Source organism: Scyliorhinus torazame, chromosome 15 (genome assembly GCF_047496885.1).
Source record: "Scyliorhinus torazame isolate Kashiwa2021f chromosome 15, sScyTor2.1, whole genome shotgun sequence".
NCBI classification, from domain to species: Eukaryota; Metazoa; Chordata; class Chondrichthyes; order Carcharhiniformes; family Scyliorhinidae; genus Scyliorhinus; species Scyliorhinus torazame.
The window spans coordinates 112,573,627-112,597,023 of record NC_092721.1 but is presented as its reverse complement, the minus strand read 5'-3'; the positions used below and the strand labels follow the sequence as shown (position 1 = coordinate 112,597,023).

Below are 23,397 nucleotides of genomic sequence, written 5' to 3'. Positions count from 1 at the left end.
GAAATGTATTATATTCTGCTAAAGTAGTAATATATTGCTGGACTGTGCAATAATAATGAGGTTTTCAGCTTCTACATGCGATGGCATTCTATCACTTTGTCATGTAGATATAATGTGCAAATACAGTAACTTGATAAAGAAAAGCAGATGCAGTGTTTACTTATGCTGTGCCTTTGTTGCTCCATCATAATGTTATATGCACAGCATGCTTCATAGAAATAAACAAACATTCACAAGATTTTGGGGGGACAAATTCAAAAAAAGAAATAAGAAGAATCTTCCTGGTAATATGAATGAATGATCATCTACCTAAACATATACTTAGATCCTATTTTAAGCACAGCATACAGCACATATAGAAACACGTGCATTCGGGTAAAGCCTGTGCAAGCCTGCTCCTTCCAGGCTTTTTCATTGCAAAGTGGAATATTTTTTAAAAAGCTTAAAAATGGGTCACATCTGTTCTTCCCAATGAAGCACAGACTGTTCGACAGAACCTGAGCAGCTTACCTGTGCTCTAAAATGCTTGCAGACCTGACGTGGAATAAACCCAATTTTTTTAATAAGTACTCAGCACTGGCTGCTAATGCTGCAGTCAAAACCATTATATCCATCTGGCACTCCGAACCACCCAATCATCCAACTGTACCTGTAATTAATGTGAATAGGTTTATTCATCTGCAAATATGTGCGCCAAATCCATCTCGCCTCTAGACTCAATTAGTAAAGGGAGCAAGTAGCTGATCCATGGAGTTGGTTTCGGTTTTGCACTTAGTTGCTGTCAACTTGGATGGCAGTAGATTGCCTACCATTGGCTTCAATGTGTCTGGACTAATGAGGCAAAGTCAGGGTTTTCCGATTGTTCCCTCACTCGTGACCCCTTCTCAATGGGGTTTATGTGTGGATATTTGCTTATGATGCCCTCCATGGTTAAACGTTTTAGGCTCATACCTGCCGATGACAACTTAAACAATGTACCAAAAGATGACCAGCATCAGTAAAATAATTTGGTAGGAATCGATGCCCTAAAGGAAAAGTACAGGGTGACAACTGACAATAATTCAGATTCACTAATGTATATAGGTGAAGCTTTGTTCTGTTTGACAAGCATGCAAATAGCACTTGCAATGAAACACAATATTGTTAAGATGGGGATGTAAGATGGAGACGTTATCAAAAACTATGGAGACACAATCCTTTTATGTTTGGACTTCAGGGTGCAGCATTTATTATGCTCATCAGTGCATCTGACACAGTTTTTTTGCATTAAAGCAGCTGGTGAGTCAGGTCTCATTTGGATCATAGCTAGAGAAGACAGCTTGTTACAGATGAAGGCCGACTGATGGATGTTGTAACAAGTCCTATTGATTACCAGTATGTATGTTAGTGTAGTTAATATTTAAATTAGAGAAACCATGCAAAAAAAGTTATTGTTTACATTCCTCACAGCACGACCAGACTTAACTAGGGTGTTCTTTCCAAGGACTGGTGCCCACTCAATGGTCTCCTTTTCCACTATAAATTCTATGATTAGCCAGATGCACCCATCACAATTTGCAGAATATTTATTTTTTATTCTGTTCTGATCATCATAAAGATTGAAAACTTTAAAAATAAATTCAAGCTACCAGTTAATAGCTTGATCCAAGTCTCATCTTTTAACATGCTTACTGTAACAGACTAAAACCACTGGTGGCTAAGCACTTCTGTAATCAACGTATACTGTAAACCTCAGAACAGAATTTTTTACACCACTAAAACAAAGCACGATGAGGTATATGTTACACTCGCCTTTAAGTACATACTCAATTCTTTCAGAATCATAGCAAAATAATACTTAGCTCCTCCGGGTTTACATTCAATCTTTTTCATTCCCAGCCTGAAAATGTTTAACTCCAGAGCTGGATTTCCTGGTGCAGGTTTTCCTGGAGACTTCTTCCTCTAGCTAAAGATAGGACATCTTCCAGCCATGCTTTAATTCCTTTTGAATGTGGTCTTTCCAATCGAAGTGTGAGTTCTCAACTACATTGCTGTGCAGTAAACCACAGCGTCTTGCTGTTCTCATTATCCTGGATCCTAGCAGACTAACGTATCTGTGAGATTTCAAGGATATCTTAAAAACATTTCCCTCTTAAAAACCTATCTTGATGCCAATGTGCATCACGTGGGCCTTGTAGCCAGGTAGACATTTTAATTAGTTATCCTTGAGACCCTAACTCTCCTATCTTAAAAGTGAATAGACAATTTAAAGCACAACTATGTACAAACTGATATTCTCAACACTTTGGGGATTTTGGAGTCTCTCCATCGAAGACAATGGCATAAGCAGCCCGTGTAACTGTCTGGTAGACTTCAGAACAGACCACAGACCACATTACCCCCTTCATTTTATTAAAAATTGAAGAAACTATCCCAAAACATAAGCATCTTATAAACCTCATAATTGCAACAGATAAAATGTTATAAATTATATGTTCCATGCTTCATGCTAGAGCCAGAGGAATATTGTTGTTTTTGGAATTCAGAACAAATGGAGTCGATTCTGGCATTACAACTTGACAACCATTTTCTTGCCACAGCAAAGATGTCACAAGATAGGTTTGGAGAATAGCTCTTTCTGTTTTTGAATGGAAAATTGCCCTTTCAGATTTCAAAAAGACTTTTTACGAATAGTACTTTTATAAAACAATCATGTCCTACATTCTGACAGATTGATTTGTAAATAGAAAGCATTTTACTCCTCATTCTTTGGAGTGTCATGAGTGCTCTAAAAATGTAGCTCCACACTCAAAAATGACTGAGGAATATTACTTCTATTCACTGAGGTGAATGAAGTTTGAAAATAACAATAAACTGTTATTGGTTTCAGAGCCTATTCATGTAACAGAAATTTCAAGCAACAAAAATAGGTTTTCCAGATTTGGAGTGAATCTCAGACTGGCACGGCCAAACACTTGCCTGGAGTACAGTACCTGTTGCTTTTGACTCCTTATCTAAGATGAAGGATGTGAACCCTGAGAAATGGAAACACTGTCAGCATCAAGACAGTTAACTGTGTAGCACAATGAGAGGCAGTACCATTAGAAGCATAGTAAAGTTCCCATGTTCTTGTTCCAACCTCAGGAGACCACATAACGGTGATATTTCTCACAGCAGCCATCATGTGGTCTCTATGAGTAGCACTGACGATTTACTATCAGAATATAGGCAGTTTTGTAGCTTGGACATCTACCCACTAGGACTGTCTAAATTAATTCACAACAGTGTAGGAAACTTTAATCATATTTGCCTGAGTTGGATTATAATCCAAGTCCCAAAGGTGAAAGGTTTAATTTTTCATGGCGACCCGATTCTCTGCTGAGTTTCTGAAGGTGGCAGTGTCTCAGAAATTCTAATTATAGGAGGCCTTTGTGCACAGAGGCAAACTGTCAACCATGAGCAAAATCCATGTGCCAAACTCTGCAAAATTATTTTAAAATTCAAAGGCTTTGCCTTACCTGAGCATTTCACAACATTCTACATTGCACAATTCAGAAATCAAACTTGCGCCCAATCCTCAATAGAATAAAGATATTAGGCGAAATTCTCCGGAAACGGCGCGATGTCCGCCGACTGGCGCCCAAAACGGCGCAAATCAGTCGGGCATCACTCCGCCCCAAAGGTGCGGAATGCTCCGTATCTTTGGGGGCCGAGCCCCAACCTTAAGGGGCTAGGCCCGCGCTGGACGAATTTCCGCCCCGCCAGCTGGCGGAAAAGGCCTTTGGTGCCCCGCCAGCTGGCGCGGAAATTACATCTCCGGACGGCGCATGCATGGGAGTGGTAGCGGCCGCTGACGGCATTCCCGCGCATGCGCATTGGAGGGAGTCTCTTCTGCCTCCACCATGGTGGAGACCGTGGCGGAGGCGGAAGGGAAAGAGTGCCCCGATCGTGGGCCAGGCCACCGTGGGGGCATCCCCCAGGGCCAGATCGCCCCGCGCCCCCCTCCAGGACCCCGGAGCCCAAACCGCGCCGCTTTGTCCCGGCGGTAAGGTAGGTGGTTTAATCTATGCCGGCGGGACAGGCATTTTAGCGGCGGGACTTCGGCCCATTCGGGCCGGAGAATCGCGGGGGGTGGCCCGCCAACCGGTGCGCCACGATTCCCGCCCCCGCCAAATATCCGGTGGTGGAGAATTCGGCAACCAGCGGGGGCGGGATTCACGCCAGCCCCCGGCGATTCTCCGACCCGGCAGGGGGTCGGAGAATCTCGCCCATGATGTTGATTCAGTTTGTTCTGGTAATGACCACACGCATGTTGGAAACTTTCAGAACTAAATTGGACTCCAATTTCACCAGTCCACCTCTTCCAAGGGTATGGGCAAACTAAAATATAATTTCTAACCAGAGAAATAAACAATTACTTCACAGCATATTGTCCCTCATCTTCTAACAACCGGAACATTCCAACCAATATATCACCAAGTGGAAACAGACTTTCCAAAAAGGAAATGTATTTAGTAATGCTTGCATAACTAGATGTTAACATTTTCTCGATGAGCTGAAAAATTATTTTTTACTTCACCGGCAGGTGTTCTTATTCTCATTACTGCTGATGAATCTTTGTTGGTCTAGCAATTCTGCAGATCATTTCTTTCATATTTTAGAGTTTTTAAGCAACAAAGCAGCAATCTTCACCATGCATGTGTACAAATGTTGTCATAAAAGAGTAGGTATGAATATTAAGCTGGATTCGACTGGTACAAACTCAGACTGGAATGAAATCTCACCCAGATCTAGCGTTGTGGACTTTACCTGGAGAGCCAGAGGATTGGCCACATCCCTTTGCTACACCAGCTCTGGATCACACAATATCTACTGTTAGGTCCCAGGGGAAAATCAAAGAGCAATAACCTATGGAGCATCAAAAAACATTGATAAAATTTAGACAACTCTCCCTCACCCAGAAAATCCATTCCTTCACATGGAAAGTCCTCTCAGTTACAGGTCAAACCAAGGGAGTGCTACAAAACATAACCAATGAAGATTCATTTGGTAGGAATTACCATGAGCATTGCTGGAATAAAAAGCGGTTTTTCATCTTGCACTAATTAGGAGAAATGCAAGAATGCTAAATTTCAAAAGGTTGCAAGAAGTTATACTACATGAAAGGATGGTGATTGGTTGGCAAATTAAGTCAGATTGGCTTCGGCATTGCCAAAGGGAAAGCAACGGGAAGTATAGGGTCCTGGGTAACTCACATAACTCATGTAGCCATCTGGGATGGCCACTTCCCGATTATAAAATGGACACTTTTGCAAAGAATGCAGGGAAAATTGGATAATACCGAAAAAGCAAGCAGGTGCAAGGTCTGTCTGTTGATTGGAGCCATAGCTCCCAGACAAGACCGAGACTGCAGAACTATCTACATACTAATTTCTGAGACACATCCCCGGGAACAAAAAGGCAACATTTAGGTAAACAATGCTAAGACAGACACTCCGGCGCCAGAGGAGACTAAAACAAAGCAAACCAACGGCCACCTAGGACACGCCCAGCAACCAGGGAACCCACCCCTCTATTGGAGGAAAATCGATAAGGACAATTGGGAAACGGCCCATTAATTGGGGCCAAGTTCAAGGCCCACCCAAAAGCACGTGAAGCCCTTTTGGGTATAAAAAAGATTCCCCAAGAGAGAATCTCTCTCTTGGCCTTGGCTCTCAGCGAGGAGAGACCTGCCAAAGCTACTCCAGACCAAGTAAGTTCCAAGTTAACGCACGCTACGAGATTGACGCTCCTAGTTGCTATCCTGTAAACAGCTCAACCCAGCAGCCTCAGAACCGAGCAACGGCCATTGTTCCTCTGACTGAGTGGGCACCCAAAGCGAAGTATAGGTTTTTAGTAATAGTGATAGTTTAGGTTGTAGAGTTTTATGCATGAGTATATTTGACCGTGTGTAAATAAATGAGCATTGCTTTTGAACTTACTAACTGGTGTATTGAGTCTTTGATCAATATTCGGTTTTGAACCGTGTGGCGGTATCGAAAGATACCTGGCGACTCTTGAGCAAACGTAATTAAACAGAGCCAAATTAAGAGACAACAGCAAATTAGCAACAATCATAGTGAACAATTTTACAATGTACATACTAAATTAGATGGGCACACTGATTTGATTTATCAATTAAAAATTTCCAAACCAGAGTCGCATCAAAATATATGTATGGAAAATAGCAGTAAATATGTCAATCCTCTGAAATAATGACAAACAGATTTATTGGTGTGTTTACCCAACTACAAACATATTGCTGACTCTGTGCATGCAAGCTTCACTAAGATCATTCCAACTGACTTACATGTTTACTGCTAAATTTAATTGCTCAAACTGTCCACTGTTTCCACACTGGAATTACAAGCTTTCAATTCAAAAAATATACTATTAATTTCACCTGATGGCAGATCAATCCACTAAGGCTCTGAAAGACATGGAAATCTACATAGAAAGTTAATCTACATGGAAACTAGAAATGTAAATGCTGAATTATTTGATATGCAATCATTACTCAAGTAGATTACTCCATGCCACAAGAATGTTGGAGGCTGATTAGTCTCAGTTGGCTAGATAATAACAATCTTTATTATTGTCACAAGTAGGCTTACATTAACATCGCAATGAAGTTACTGTGAAAATCCCCTAGTCGCCACACTCTGGCACATGTTCCAGTACACAGAGGGAGAATTCAGGGTACAATTCACCTAACAAGCACATCTTTTGGGACTTGTGGGAGGAAACCGGAGCACCCGGAGGAAACCCACGCACACACGGGGAGAACGTGCAGACTCAGCACAGACAGTGACCCAGGCTGGGAATCAATTCTGGGACCCTGGTGTTATGAAGCAACAATGCTAACACTGTGCTACTGCGCCCTAGTGTGTGGTTCAGAACAATGCCAAAAGCATAGGTTTAGTTCCCTATCCAGCTGAGATAGCCTTGATCTTGCCTCCTCATAATACCGCTGATAGTAGGAGACAATAGCAAGCCGCCACTGACAGACGTAGCTGAGAAAACAGCTCAGAATGAAGCAACAGCATACAGTGAGCCAAGGCAGAGCACAAATTACATGACATGAATGGGAATGTTCAGTTTATGCACTGACATATTCTCTCACTAACTAAAACCAATGGTTCGGTGTAATTATCAAACATCACAGGAGAAAAAATCCGTACGGCATGCATTTACCCCACACCAGGTCCTATTCAAGCAAACAGCACACAAACATTGTGCTCCCTGGTTGTCTCACCGATTGTAGTGTGCAGTCCAGTATTAAATGTGCCCCTGAATGACTGCACTCACAAGCGCGGGGTTCAGGAACATGCATGGCTAGCATGATGCATTGCACACCTGAACTGCACTCAAGCAACAGGAGCATTGCAAGTGTCCGTAAGGATTGATAGGAAGGTAAAGTGCAGCCAATGAAGTTGCAGGCCAGAGTGGGCACTGCCAGTTCTTCAGATGAGATACTGGTGGCCTTAGTATCTCTCCTTCTTTCCACCTCTGGGCCAGGAGGCCCTAAAGGCCCATGAAGGGAATGGGAGGCACTGGCCAGAAAGACCTGTGCTGGGAAGAGTTCAATTACCTCACACAGGTGGTCAAATTCAGAGAATGCATCTTCAAAGGAATTAATTTATCTACCGCATAACCAAACTCTCCTACTGCTCAAGGCACATTTCCATCATTTACTCATCAGCAAACATGATTCTTGCATAATTTTCATAGACTCTGTCACACCTACTAACACGTATCAATGTTACCAGTCTCACACCCGTATTTCTCCGTTTTCACATATCTGTAGCTATTCAGCTATGACAAAAATATTACACATTGCAACGCACTCATTAACATGCTTGTTGTGTTTTCCAGTCTTTCTTCATCTTTGGCAACCACTAAGGTCAATTTTATGAAGCATCTGTTCTCTTTAAAGTTGGTTCTGACTATTTGGACCAATTAACAGAGAAAATATATCTAACGGTAACAGCGATATCTGGAAGCTATAAATTATTCCTCCAAGCCTTTGATTTACTACTAAGTTTGTATATCTTAATGGAATAGAATTTCTTTGAGATAATATCATAGCCAATTTTTCCCAATTGGCAATACATTTTTTTCCATCATCTCTTTTCCACAGGTCATTTTCCTGTACTGAACAGAATAATTCAATAGTGACGGACATCTCATGAACCTCTTGTATTATTAGGAGAACGACAGCTTATAGGTACTGGCACTTAGCAACAACAAAAAAAATCAGTTGTGAAAATGAATCACAAGCTGTGGCACAATTCACTTTGTGGGCTTTTATCTTTAAACGGTGATGCATATTTTTATTTTTGAATTGAAGGATAGAGTTGAAGCAACCCACACGTCTGAATCATGGTGCAGTGACTTAATTACACACCTAGCACTAACCTGAAAATACTCGTGCATATGTGGTCTTTGCTCACTGACTTTATTAAAAATGTATAAGGCAGTGAAGACCATTTTATTCCCACGTTTATTTTTACACTTTTGGAATTAAAAACAAATCATTTGTTTCTCAGTAATTTTTAAAACCTTCCCTCTTTGGCACATTTTCCACCCCCTCCCCTTTGTTTAAGAAGATGAAAAGTACATTTGTAAAGGGAACAAAGAAAGATATAGATGAGCAACTAAATGAGGTGCAATTCCATTTGTAATAGGATCTTTGTTTCTGAATTTTATAATGCTTTTATTCAAAATTTAAATTGGCTATAATGTAAACGTATTGCATGGAAGTTTATCTTATTACCACCTTAATTTTGTTTAGAACTAAAGAACGACCAACTTAAATTTGCGGCGAGAAAAAAAATATTATTTTGTCGACCCAAATACATCAATGGCCAAATTTAAGGATCCCACTCCTCATGTTTCAGAGAATAAATAAACAAATTAGTATTGTAAACTGCGAAATCATTTTATATTTTGTTCCAGTCTTTACTTCGCACCTCATATGAGGTGGAAGTGGGGTGTTAAATTTGATTTTAAAATCCCTGACTGACGAAGATAAATTAGCCAGACTTCCTATTTAGGGTACAGGATCAGGCTCAACCTTATCCTAAAGGACCAAAATTACCAATTGATGCTAACTATTCAGGCTCATTAACCACAATCATTAATAAGACAACTCCTTGGTCGGAGTTACCATTTGCAGACTATGATAATAATAAGTGAAATCATAACATGGAAGGAAAGAAGAGAATTATAAGATGTATTATCTAAAACTTAGAAGGGAATGGGGGTGGGGGGGGGGGGGGAAGAGAACAGCCAAACAACTGCACATTATTTTTACTGAGACATTATTCTGTCGTTGTGTGAGGTGAGTCTCAGATTCAAGTATTCGGGCACATTTATTTAAGTTGTATTTGGAAATCAACCCAATGAAGTAAATACAGGTGCTGCCATACACCGGTGATGCAGCGAGATGTCTGCTGGCCAACACCACTCCACAATTTGAAATTTCTGCACCAAATCCTGTGTTTCCTGTTATTAATGATGCAATTCTTTAAAACCACTGGGCGGCACCAACAGTGAATACATATCTATGTGTTGCTGATCGGTATAACAGCACCACAGTGGGGGGGTTTTCTTTGATCACAATTAAGACTTTTTCAATATTATTATAATCAATATTATTTTTGTGAGAGACAATCACCAATGTCTTACAGATCTTTTCCAAAAAGCATGTTGGCATTCGACAGGCACAGCTTTATAATAGCCCGTGTACACGAAACAGGGAAGCACTTTAATTCCAAATCTAAATATTTGTATGATAAACTCAAGCTAATTTCTTTCCACAACAAACTCTAATCACTGATAACGGAAGTTATTTCATGTTAAATTTGAGTTGCCAGTGAACCGGTCTGATCAAAGGTAAGCTTTCTACATTATGTGAAGTATCTAAACATAAGCTGGGATCCACTGTCACTTCCCTCCCAAGGATGATAGGCATTAGTGCCAACCTGTCTGAAAGCTAGTGTCTCTTCCCTCAACACTATTATAACCTTCTGAACAGAACTGATGTTCTCACAGATCCGATTGCAGCGCACATGATAGTTCAGTTGAATAGATCTATTCAACTGTTTTGATACACAGCAGCATCAAAGCAATGCTCTTGATGAAATCAGCATGTATAATTACTCAGAGAAAAAATACCTACAGTAAGAGAAGAATTTTCCAATTAATTACAATGACCATTTCCTTTCAATTTTTACAAGTCATCGGAGTGGCTCAAAAGGAGAAGACAGAGGCAACTACTTCATCAGCAGAGGTAATCAAGCTTTGAGATGTTAAGGAGGACAGGATCAGAAGGGAACAGACCTTCCTTTCATGGGGTGGGAAGGCAAATAAGATTCACACATTATGCTCTTTTTTTTGTTTTTACAAAACATGCCTTGCGATCTAGCTTTTTTCTTCACGTAATGGACTAGTTACTTGAGTGTCCATGCTTTCAAAAGATCTTGAAACCTTTAGTTGTGACTGAAACTAGAGTCTTCAGCACCTCTGCCCCGTCATCTGTACCCTGCACAGGCGAAGAAGAAACAGGCATGCACACACAAAAGACACGATTCCATCACATACTTAATGACCACTTCACTTCTGCCTCCACAGTTGCAAAGCAACAAGCAGACATTCACAAACTCCCTAACAAGCCAATCTTGTCGAATCATATAGTCTTAATTGGAAGACTAGGAATAGCAAAGGCTTAGCTCACAACAGCAGTAAAGCTGGCTTTTTATTGCCCAGCATTGGTTTGGTAATAAACCTGCTCCTCATGACCCCCAAAGCTTTCCTTTTGTACGTCAGGGGGAAGTACAAAAACACAAATACTATTATTCAGAGTGAGTAATTAAGCTCAACACAAAATGCCAAAACATACATGTCTGAGTTCTATGTAGACAGTGTGGATGCTTGGCTTCAGAAGCAAAAGAAGCATCAGATTATAACCTGTTAGCAGCGGAGGGCAAAAAGGGAACATGACTGAATACAAAAAAGAATAAATTGTTTCTCATCAGGTTTTGCTCAAGAGACACTGGCAAACCTAGGAATCCTGTAAGCCCCTTTTCGACTGTCTCTTTTTCCCTCCTTCTTATCTCTTTTTTTTTTGCCAAAATGAAGTAAGTAACTTAGCTTTGAGACCTTGAATAGAATGACAGCAGGCTGCTCGTGGTGGGGATTTGAATAATTGATCTATGCTGAATCCATTTTAAAAAAACGATATGTGACAAAACATGGGATGTTTACCCAGGCAACCACATTCTACCAATCGAACTGCTGCAACTTCCCAAAATATTGCTCTCCAATAGCTCCATAAATTGTGGGCATTTTTCCTTGATAAAGCATTCCACATTCACATAAGCCACGGGGCATAACGGAAGAGTTTAATGGCAGTCTGTTGTTTACTAGCTGGAGGCTTAAGAATTGCTCTATAGGTGCTTCAACACAGCAAAAACGTACACTAAATGTTAACAAAAAAAACGTAGCTTGTGAACAAAACAAGGCATCGTTATAAAACGCTAACTTTTCTGACTCATGACCTATTCAGAGGGCACATACAGAATTCCGGGTTGAGATGCTGCAGTAAAACCTGCATGAAATGCTCATACAAAATGAAAGAACTTGCTATCTCAGGTTTAGAACGTGAGAACCTTTACTTGGGATATTGCATCTAGTTTGATTGTGAGCATCTTGAGAAAGAAGCGCATAAATCACTCTGACATAGGAATGTGTAACGGTATACGGCACCACAACACAGTGTGTTCTTTACCCAGATCAGAGACACGGCTGTTTCTCAGCTTACCTTTCTGAAGGCTATCCCACAGCCATCCTGCGGTGGATAAGAATGCTTTCCCCTTATGTCCTTCTGCACATAATAATGCGCTGTGCTCATAGCAAGAATAAATCAGCCAACAACTGCGAAGAGAAGATCCAGATCCTTCCCAGACATTAAGTGATCCTCGCCCAGACTTGAAACACTCAGCCGAATCCAGGCTCCACATACATACACTCACTCGCTAAATGAATGGGAGGCAGCAGCCAATCCCCGCATGCCTCAGAATGACAAGCACACATGTAGTCTAATTTCGGGCTGTACCAAAACAAAACGAAAAGGGGGACTCTGGCTTGTGAGCAATTTTGTTACAAATGTCGCTTCAGAAAGAAAATTACATTAAGCTTGTCACACAGGCCAAATTGGCAGTGAGGATTGTGTTCCCCCTCTTTCCCATCAGCTGTATCAGTGATGGCACTTTAATAAATGACTGCAGCCTTTAATACAGTTTAAGGACCCCGCTGTTCAATGGTTATTGTGTTTCACTCAGCAGTCTCTGAAGAATAGTTTTGCAAATCTGTGGTTTCAAAAGAAGAGGCACAAAAGTAGTCTCAGAAGGCATTAGCCAAATCAGTACTGTTGCTCCAGTGACATCATTTGCCCCATAATCAGCTTTATGAGTTAATATTGCATTCTTCTGCCTGTGTTAAACTGTTTTAATCTTTCAACAAAATTATACTCATCCCAGCTGTTTATCATTCATTTGTCACTTCAGACCCATACGGCATCATGGTGAAGATTGATTAAAAGGGATACTGGCATTTGGTGAAATATCTTGCAGAGCACTTTGCTGCCTTTGTGTCTATGGGGGTGAGCACTCCCCCCCCACCCACCCCTCCCCTTTCCGGAGACCTGTGTTAACAATTACATCTGTTGCCGCACGTTGTTCAACTTGAATTATAAAACCATGGGGAAAATGCTTGTGTTGTGAAAGGTCACACTGCATTAGGTTTAACATCCACTGCTGTGCCAGGTTACTCGGCTGTGCAATTTGGCAGACCTGCAGCTGAGGTTTTTTTTTTAAAGAATGGTCTGTTCCTGAGAACAACGTCCTTTCAAAGAAAATCTGGAAGTGAATATACCTCGACTGCTTTGGAGGAGCTTGGACAGAGCTCCACAATCACCAGTCTGTCTGTGCGTCCGCATCGCATCATTAATGACTGGATAGTTTGCCTCTAAATGCCCCCTCCCCCCAACCCCTATGTGGAGATTTTCGAGGCAGAGGCTACGAGTCTGGTACTTGTGTTGTTTTTTATTAAATTGGTGCCCTTTGTTGAACACATATTGGTTTAAACTTCTGAAGGAAATAGTTTTATCCTCTTTTTATACTGATCTTGATAGAATATTGAAACATCTCCGATACACATCGTCCATTTAAATAGTTTAGGTATAAACATCTCTGGGCTTTCATTGTAACAAAAATGAAGCAGATGAGCGGTATCAGAAGCTATGGTGCCCCCCGCACCCACCCCTCTCTCTCTCTGAGTGCTTAAGTTATGTAGCTTTGTGACCAGGAATGAAACTAACTAAAGCTCTGTGTGATCCATGTATTATCTTTCGAGCTAATCTCGTACAGGCTTAAGGCTTCATCTAGGGCTGCCTGTGAATACTGGAGTGAAAAGTTAAACATTCTTTCAAATGTAAAACTACTGGATTGAATTGGAGAATAGGTTCTGTGAACGTGGGACTTGGATGAGATCCTTCAGCGTGTGTTCGGGGTGGCAAAGGGGGTGGAAATCAGGAGAGAAAAGGATGGGGGCGGGGGACAATCGGTGACTTTTTGCACCAAGAGTCCTTTCAGAGGCTGATTCTGTGGTTAATTTATTCCGTCCTGAAACCCAGCGTCAGTCTGGGAGATTCCAGAATGAGTCTTTGCTCTTTAATATTATAAAGCCTTTATAATGTTGTTTAGCTCAATTTGCCGGAAATTCCTGTTCTCAAATCTAGATGCAATTCTTTCATTTTATTTTAGGGAAAGGGGAGTTGAGATCTTCGTCCAGCAGTGAAAAGCGAAGAAACTGTTTGCCAACTGTGCAAACACTGTAATCTGCAGCTGTCCATGTGATACTTATCCTCACTAATGCTTCTTTTTGTGCAAATTCCAACGGTGATACTTGATTTCTTTTCAATTATTAATCCTCAAAAAAGCAAAAAGTAATTTTAGTGGATAAAACATTGCAGCGAAAGCTCCAGCGAAGAGAGAACAACATCGCTGCGCTTTGGATTAATACCCGAGCTAACTTTACATTGGCAGCAAGGTCATACGGTTGCCAGGAGATAATTTTGATGATCCTGTTCCCTCTCAAATGAATACTAAATTAAAAACTGTTGACATTTAACTTCATTTCTACTTTTCAGAATATGACAGGTGAATGTTGAGGTTACAATAGCACAAAAAGATTTACCGCCTATCATTTGTGTAAGCACAAGAGTCTATCAGCGACTATGATGGGATGCTGATCCAGATCTAGATCTAGTTCCACAACTGGCCTTCCTTTCTGAAGGAGGGGAAATCACTGGTTGAAGGTAGCTCTGATTCTTTTCTTAACTCAGAATGACAGGTAAGTGATGCAATTCATAGAATCATAGAAACCCTACCGTTTCTCCCCGTTACTGCATGGGTCTCACCCCCACAAACCCAAAGATTTGCAAGGTAGGTGGATTGGCCACACGAAATTGCCTCTTATTTGGGGAAAAAAAAAATTGTGTATTCTAAATTGATTTTTTAAAAACCCTACAGTGCAGAAGGAGGTCACTCGGCCCATCAAACCTACAGCAATCCCTTGAAAGATCACCCCACATAGGCCCAATTCCCAACCCACTCACGCAACCCACCCAACCATTAGATACTAAGGGGCTATCCAGCATGGCCTATCCACCTAATCTGCACATTTTTGGATTGTGGGAGGAAACTGGAGCACCCGGAGGAAACAGACACAGTCACAGGGAGAACGTACAAACTCCACACCAGCAGTTACCCGAGGTCGGAATCGAACCCGGATCCCTCCGCTGTGAGGCAGCAGTGCTAACCACTATGTCAAGCATGATACCAGTTCCATTATATAAATAATAACAGGTGTACTCAAATCACAGACCTTGTTCCACCGTGGAAGAGATACATGGAGGAAGTGTTTCAGCTGTGATTTCAATGTTACCACTCTCTCCGATAAGTCAGAAGGTTGTGCGCTGAAGTTCCACTCCACTACACTGCAGAGATTCTATGATTCAGAGACTTGCCTGTGCAGCTCTGTAGGAGTGCTGCATTGTTGGAGCTGCCATCTTTCAGATGAGATTTTAAATCAAGGCTCTGCTTGCCCCCTCAGAGGAAAGGGAAAGATTCCATGACATTATTTTGAAGACAAGCAGGACAGTTGATCCCAGTGTCCTGGACAATATTATCCCCCAATCAACATCACTAAGGCATCACTATCTGGTCATTATCACATTGCACACAGCAAGCCCTGACAAACAGCAGATAGGCTTTGTGTTTCTTTCTTTGGCTGTAAAATGCTTTGGACATCCTGAGGTCATGACAAGTGCTATATATTTGCAAATCTGTTTTTATTATTCACCAGCCATCATGAGTGTGGGGCAGGATTGAGGGAGCAGCCGGTCTTTCCCGTCAGTTTTGTGTGTTCATGTGAGGAGCAATAATATAAGCGAGTGTCCTGAGGAATACCAATTAATTCAAACAGCATGATGAAGGAGTAGGAGGTTATGCTTGGCTAACCTTTTGAATTTCTTTGAGGAGATGAATGACCAAGTAGATCTGGGAGAGCCAGTGATGTAGAACTGAGTTTATGCCCATTCTTCAGGTGTAACATGGATGCAAAGCTCAGAAAATTAGCACTGGGACTGTGTGAACCCAGTCTGCGCAGGTGATGGTCACAGAGCTAAATGCAAGTGGCCGTTCTGAGGTAGGCCTCGAAACAAGTCTGCCAGTGCTTGAAGGCTGCTGCCGCGTTCACTGCGTGGGGGCTGATCCTCAGGCATTCCGGAATGATCCTGAGCTCCATAGTCCTTTTTAGGCACGCTTAATAAATTGTAGCGCACAAAGACTCCGTGAGACGAATAGAGTGAAGTCGATGAGGCTTTATTAAGCGTGTCTGTTCCCCCGCAGCTCGATAGTAGAATGGCCAGCGGGGGAGGACTCCGGCTTCTTATACTCCGCCTTCAGGGCGGAGCGAGAGGTCAACGGCCAACCAGGACCCGGGATCTGTCAGCCAATGACATTAGGGCTTCCAGTCCCACATGACCCCCAATACATACTACCACATTCACCCCTTGTCAAAAATGAACCCGGCGGGGTGATGTTTCGTATGGTGGTAAGGGTTTACAGGGCTGGTCCTGGGAGGAAAAACATTCACATGGCAATACAGCATTGTACAATTTTGTCCTGTTTCAACTATTTACAGAGGGAATAGGGAGAAAAGCAAAAATGTTCTTGTGAAAAGTCCATATTTTGGTTTAGATCGACGCCACGAGTCGGTCGGGCGGTCTGGTCGTCCGTGTCGATCGCCTTGGCCCCGGTGGTGGTGGTGGTGCTTGTACCGGTGTTGTCGTCTCCAGGAGCCTTACGGTTTCAGCTTGGGCTTTATCCTTGGTCGGGCCTGAGGGAAGGGGAACCGATCCTCCTGGGAAGGGGGCGGTCGCGGGGTGCGGCGGTGGCAGGAAGGGGGGGGGTTGGGTGAATGGTGTCGGGGGGGTGTGTGTGTTGCCGGCGGGCGCCAGATCCCGCAGGGAGACCGTGTCCTGTCGGCCGTCGGGGTACTCCACATAAGCGTACTGCGGGTTCGCGTGGAGGAGGTGAACCCTTTCGACCAACGGGTCCGCCTTCTGTGCCCGCACATGCTTTCAGAGCAAGATGGGTCCTGGGGCCGCCAGCCAGGTTGGCAGCGACGTTCCATAGGAGGTCCTCCTAGGGAAGACAAGGAGACGCTCATGAGGCGTTTGATTCGTGCTCGTACATAATAACGACCGGATGGAGTGGAGAGCGTCCGGGAGGACCTCCTGCCACCGTGAAACTGGGAGGTCCCTGGACCGTAGGGCCAGTAGGACGGCCTTCCAGACCGTGCCGTTCTCCCTCTCTGCTTGCCCATTCCCCCGGGGGTTGTAGCTGGTCGTCCTGCTTGAGGCTATGCCCTTACTGAGCAGGAACTGGCGCAGCTCGTCACTCATGAAAGAGGACCCCCTGTCGCTGTGGACGTATGCGGGGTAACCGAACAGTGTGAAGATGCTGTTCAGGGCTTTAATAACTGTGGCCGCGGTCATGTCAGAGCAGGGAATGGCAAAAGGGAAGCGGGAGTATTTGTCCACCACATTAAGAAAATATGCGTTGCGGTCGGTGGAGGGGAGGGGCCCTTTGAAATCGAGACTGAGGCGTTCAAAGGGGCGGGAAGCCTTAATCAGGTGCGCTCCATCCGGCCTGAAAAAATGCGGTTTGCATTCCGCGCAGATGTGGCAGTCCCTTGTGACTGTACGGACCTCCTCTAAAGAGTATGGGAGATTGCGGGACTTGATGAAGTGGAAAAACCGAGTGACCCCCGGGTGGCAGAGGTCCTCGTGGAGGGTTTGGAGGCGGTTAATTTGTGCGTTGGCACATGTGCCGCGGGATAGGGCATCGGACGGCTCGTTCAGCTTTCCGGGACGATACAAAATCTCATAGTTGAAGGTGGAGAGCTCGATCCTCCACCTTAAGATCTTGTCGTTTTTGATTTTGCCCCGCTGTGCATTATCGAACATGAAGGCTACCGACCGTTGGTCCGTGAGGGACTCGTCGATGGCGCGCATCGTGGCCTTTGCGATATCCGCTTTGATGCGGCTGAAGGCCTGGCAAGCCTCTGTCGACAGAAGGAAGGTCGTGGTCTGTATTAGGGGGCGGGCCTTGTCTGCGTACTGGGGGACCCACTGGGCGTAGTATGAAAAGAACCCCAGGCAGCGTTTCAGGGCTTTTGGGCAGTGCGGGAGGGGGAATTCCATGAGAGCGCGCATACGTTCGGGGTCGGGGCCTATTATCCCATTGCGCACTACGTAGCCCAGAATGGCTAGCCGATTGGTGCTAAAAATGCACTTGTCCTCGTTGTACGCGAGGTTCAAGGCTTTGGCGGTCTGGAGGAATTTTTGGAGGTTGGCGTCGTGGTCCTGCTGGTCGTGGCCGCAGATGGTTACATTGTCGAGATACGGGAACGTGGCCCGCAACCCATGTTGATCAACCATTCGGTCCATCTCCCGTTGGAAGACCGAGACCCCGTTTGTGACGCCAAATGGGACCCTTAGAAAATGGTATAATCGCCCGTCTGCCTCGAAGGCTGTGTACTTGCGGTCACTTGGGCGGATGGGGAGCTGATGGTAGGCGGACTTGAGGTCCACGGTGGAGAAGACTTTATATTGGGCAATCCGATTGACCATGTCGGATATGCGGGGGAGAGGGTACGTGTCTAGTTGTGTGTACCTGTTGATGGTCTGGCTATAGTCTATGACCATCCTTTGTTTCTCCCCAGTCTTCACTACTACCACCTGCGCTCTCCAGGGACTATTGCTGGCCTGGATTATGCCCTCCTTTAGTAGCCGCTGGACTTCGGACCGAATGAAGGTCCGGTCCTGGGCGCTGTACCGTCTGCTCCTCGTGGCGACGGGTTTGCAATCCGGGGTGAGGTTCGCAAACAAGGACGGGGGTTGCACCTTGAGGGTTGTGAGGCCGCAGATAGTGAGTGGGGGTATTGGGCCGCCGAATTTGAACGTAAGGCTCTGTAGATTGCATTGGAAATCTAATCCCAGTAAGGTGGGGGCGCAGAGTTGGGGAAGGACGTTTAGTTTGTAGTTTTTGAACTCCCTCCCCTGCTCCGTTAGGGTAACTATGCAGAATCCTTGGATCTGTACGGAGTGGGACCCTGCAGCTAGGGAAATCTTTTGTGCGCTGGGATAGGTGGTCAATGAACAGCGTCTTACCGTGTCGGGGTGGATAAAGCTCTCCATGCTCCCGGAGTCGACTAGGCATGGTGTCTCGTGGCCGTTTATTAGCACCGTTGTCGTCGTCGTCTGGAGTGTCCGGGGCCGAGCTTGATCGAGCGTAATTGAAGCGAGACGTGGTTGTAATAGTGGAGTGGGGTCCGTTGTGTCCGTCCAAGATGGCGTCGGGGATGAACAAAATGGCCACCCCCATACATCGCACGTGGCTGGGGGGTCACAAGATGGCGGCGGGGGTGGACAAAATGGCTGCCCCCACGCGTCGTACAGGTCTGGGGTGGTCCAAGATGGCGGCGCCTTCCTCCCCTCGTGGTGGCCGGGACCCAAAATGGCGCCGTCTGTGGGTCGCACAAGGGGCGCTGGGGAGCGCTAGGACCGCGCGGAGCCGTCTGCGGGTCGCACGTGGGGCGCTGGGGAGCGCTAGGACCGCGCGGAGCTCCCTCACCGGGGACAGCGGTGGTCGGGACCCAAGTTGGTAGCGCCGGCGGGTCAGACGTGGGGCGCGGGGGGGGGAGGGTTAGGGGGGCGTTAGGGACGCGCAAAACTTCCTCTTCTCCGTGGAGAGTGGTGGTCGGGACCCAAAGCGGTAGCGCCGGCGGGTCATACATGGGCTGCGGTGGGGGGGTCGGGGACCGTAAGCGGTGTGCAGAGCTCCCAGTTCTCCCGGGACTGCAGTGGTCGGGACCCAGAGCGGCTGCGCCTGCGGGTCATACATGGCGTGCTGGGGGGGTTGGGGAGCGTAAACGGCTTGCAGGGCTCCCTGTTCTCCCGGGACGGCGGCGACCTCGCGGGACCGGCACACAACCGCGTAATGGCCCTTTTCCCCGCAGCTCTTGCAGATAGCTGCGCGGGCCGGGCAGCGCTGTCGGGGGTGTTTCGCCTGGCCGCAGAAATAGCAGCGGGCGCCCCCGGTGCGACTTGGCGTTTGGACCGCGCAAGCCTGAGGGGTGTGCGGGGTGGGGGGGGTTTGTCGCAACGGGTACGTACGGGGCCCAATGAGCTGCCGCGCGGTCGGGGCCGTAGGCGCGGGTATTACGCGCGGCCACGTCTAGGGAGGCTGCTAGGGCCCGGGCCTCTGAGAGTCCTAGCGACTCTCTTTCTAGAAGTCTTTGGCAGATTTGGGAGGAATTCATACCTGCCACAAAAACATCGCGCATTAACATGTCCGTGTGTTCATTTGCGTTCGCCGAAGGGCAGCTGCAGGCTCGTCCCAAAATCAGCAGCGCGGCGTAGAATTCGTCCATCAATTCTCCGGGACCTTGCCGTCTCGTCGCGAGCTGGTAGCGAGCGTAGATTTGGTTAACTGGGCGGACATAGAGACTTTCCAGTGCTGCGAACGCCGTCTGGAAATCGTCCGAGTCGTCGATGAGGGAGAAGATCTCCGTGCTCACCCTCGAGTGCAGGACCTGTAGTTTTTGGTCTTCTGTGACCCGGCCGGTGGCCGTTCTGAGGTAGGCCTCGAAACAAGTCTGCCAGTGCTTGAAGGCTGCTGCCGCGTTCACTGCGTGGGGGCTGATCCTCAGGCATTCCGGAATGATCCTGAGCTCCATAGTCCTTTTTAGGCACGCTTAATAAATTGTAGCGCACAAAGACTCCGTGAGACGAATAGAGTGAAGTCGATGAGGCTTTATTAAGCGTGTCTGTTCCCCCGCAGCTCGACAGTAGAATGGCCAGCGGGGGAGGACTCCGGCTTCTTATACTCCGCCTTCAGGGCGGAGCTAGAGGTCAACGGCCAACCAGGACCCGGGATCTGTCAGCCAATGACATTAGGGCTTCCAGTCCCACATGACCCCCAATACATACTACCACAAGGTGTCAGGGCAATTGGAAGGCACATTGTTAAGAAGCATAAGTAAAAACAGAAAATGCTGGAAAAACCTAGCAGATTATGGCAGTATCTGTGGAAAGAAACAGAGTTAACATTTTGGGTCTGTGTCCTTCAATGGAACTGGGAAAGTAGGAGGTGTAATCGGATTTGAGCTAGGGGTGAGCGAGACAAGGATAAAATGAAGGTCCGTAATAGGATGAAAGTGAGAAGAAATTGAGTGACGGAAGGGAATGGTGATCGGATAAAATGTTAAATAAATGATGTGGCTGGAGAGGTGTGCAGCTAACTAGAGAACATGAACAAAATAAGGAAAGGAAACAAAATGGAGCACAGATTATGGTCTGAAATTGTTAAAATCAGTGTTGAGTCTGGAAAGCTTTAATGTACCAACTTGAAACATGAGGTGCTGTTCCTCAAGCTTACGTTGAACAGTGTGGTATAGGCCGAAAAAAGAAGTATCAGCATGAGAGCAAGATGGAGAATTAATATGACAAGAGCCTGGAAGATCAGGATCATACTTGTGAATTGAGTGGAACTGTTCTGCAAAGCGGTCACCCAATCTGTGTTTTCACATTTTGAGCAGCGAATACAATATGCTAGATTGAATGAGGGAGATGTCAATAACTGCTTAACCTGGAATTAATGTTTGGGACATTGGACAGTGAGGAAATAGAAGGTAAAAGTGCAGGTATTACCTCTCCTGCATGGAAAAGTGCCAATGGAAGAGGATGGGGTGTTGGTGGAAAAGGAAGAATGGACCAGGATGTTGTGGTGGTCCCTTTGGAATGCTGAAGGGGGAGAAGGTTTGGCATCACACTAGCGGTGGGAGAAAATGGTGGAAAATGATCCATTGAATAAAGAAGCTAGTGGAATAGAAGTTGAGGACAAGGAAAACCCGTACTCTGGGAGAGAGGGGAAGGGGTAAGAGCAGAAGCATGGGAAATTTGGCATACACAATCAAGGGCTTTGTCAGCCACTGGAGTGTCAGGGGGAGGGGGGTTGATTGTGGAGGGGATTCCTCGGTTGAGGAAAAAAGATATCTTCGATGTACTTTTGTGGAAGATTGCATCATCAACAGATGTGATGGAGAGGGAGGAACTGAGAGAATGGAATTGAATCCTGACAGGACGTAAGGTGTGAGGAAGTGAACATCAGTGTCTTATAATTAGTTAATAACCTATTGCCAATGAAGACAGAAATCAAGGCAGAGAAAAGTCAGAGATCGGCGACGTGAAACTGAGAAGGGTGGAAAGTAGAAGCAAAGTTCATGAAGTGTTCCAATTCAAAGGAGAGCAAGAAACACTGATACAAGGATGAATATATTGGAAAAAAGTTGGGAGGGGGCCTGAATAGGACTGGAACAGGAAATGTTTAACAAACCCTATAAAATGCAGACGTAGCTCGCACCCATATGGGTACCCATAGCAACAACTTTTCTGTGCAAGAGGTGGGATGAGTTAAAGGAGATATTGTTCAATGAGAGAACAAGTTCAACCAGACAGAGGAGGGAGCTGGTCAATGGAAACTGGTTGGGTCTGTTCAGGAAAGAAGCAGAGAGCCCTCAGACCATCCTGGTCTTTGTGTTTCTTTCTTTAGTTGTAAAATGCTTTGGACATCCTGAGGTCATGAAAAGTACATATTTGTCTTTATTATTCATCAGCCATCATGAGTGTGGGGAAGGATTGAGGGAACAGTCAGTCTTTCCCATCAGTTTTGTGTGTTCATGTGAGGAGGGATAATATAAGCGAGTGTCCTGAGGAATACCAATTAATTCAAACAGTGGGGGTGTAGAGAGATTTGACATCCATGATAAACAGGAGACAATTAGGGCCAGGAAACAGGAAAGGTTTAAATTGACGGAGAATATCAGAAGTGTCACAGATGCAGGTAGGAAGAGACTTGACAAGGGCAGAAAAAATATAGTCAATGTAGAAAAAAATCCGTTCAGTGGGGCAGGAACAGACTGAAAAGATAGATCTTTTAGATTACAGAGAAGGAGGCTCTGGAGGTATTAAAGCGCATCAAGATAGACAAATCCCCGGGACCTGACAAAATGTATCCCAGAACGTTGTGGGAGGCTAGGGAGGAAATTTCCGCCCCCGAGCTGAGATATTTAAATCTTCGACAGGCACAGGAGAGGTGCTTAAAGATTGGAGGGTAGCAAATGTTGTGCCCTTGTTTAAGAAAGGCTGCAGGGATAAGCCAGGGAACTACCTACCGGTGAGGCTTGCTTCTGTAGTGGGTAAGTTGTTAGAAGGTATTCTGAGGGACAGGATCTACAGGCACTTAGACATGAAAGGGCTAATTCGGGAAAGTTATCATGGCGTTATAAGGGGAAAGTCATGTCTCACGAATTTGATTGAGATTTTTGAAGGGGTAACCAAGAAGATAGATGAGGGCAGTGCAGACAACATTGTCTACATGGACTTTAGTAAAGCCTTTGACAAGGTACCGCATGGTAGATTGTTGCAAATGGTTAAATTTCACGGAATCTAGAGTGAGGTAGCCAATTGAATACAAAATTGGCGAGGCGACCAAAGTCAAATGGTAGTTGTGGAGGGTTGTTTTTCAAACTGGAGGCCTGTGACCAGCGGTGTGCCTCAGGGATCGGTTCCGGGTCCACTGTTATTTGTGATCCAAATGATTTGGATGAGAATGTAGGAAGCATGGTTAGTCAGTTTGCAGATGACACCAAGATTGGTGGCATAGTGGATAGTGAAGAAGGTTATGT

At 45.2% G+C, this 23,397-nt stretch overlaps 1 protein-coding gene across 10 annotated transcripts in view; it reads right to left on the bottom strand.

Moving 5' to 3' along the window:
* Positions 1-23,397, bottom strand: part of tenm4 (teneurin transmembrane protein 4) — a 3,407,721-nt gene that overhangs the window by 924,752 nt on the left and 2,459,572 nt on the right. For 5 of the 10 annotated variants that reach the window (XM_072476557.1, XM_072476558.1, XM_072476559.1 and 2 more), the window contains exon 1: positions 11,843-12,064. The exons of 2 other annotated variants lie outside the window; for them this stretch is intronic. The gene's annotated coding sequence lies outside the window, so the exon portion shown is untranslated. Of the gene's footprint in view, positions 1-11,842; positions 12,066-23,397 lie in introns of those variants that run through there. 3 more of the 10 variants (XM_072476556.1, XM_072476553.1, XM_072476562.1) reach the window with 1 other exon arrangement.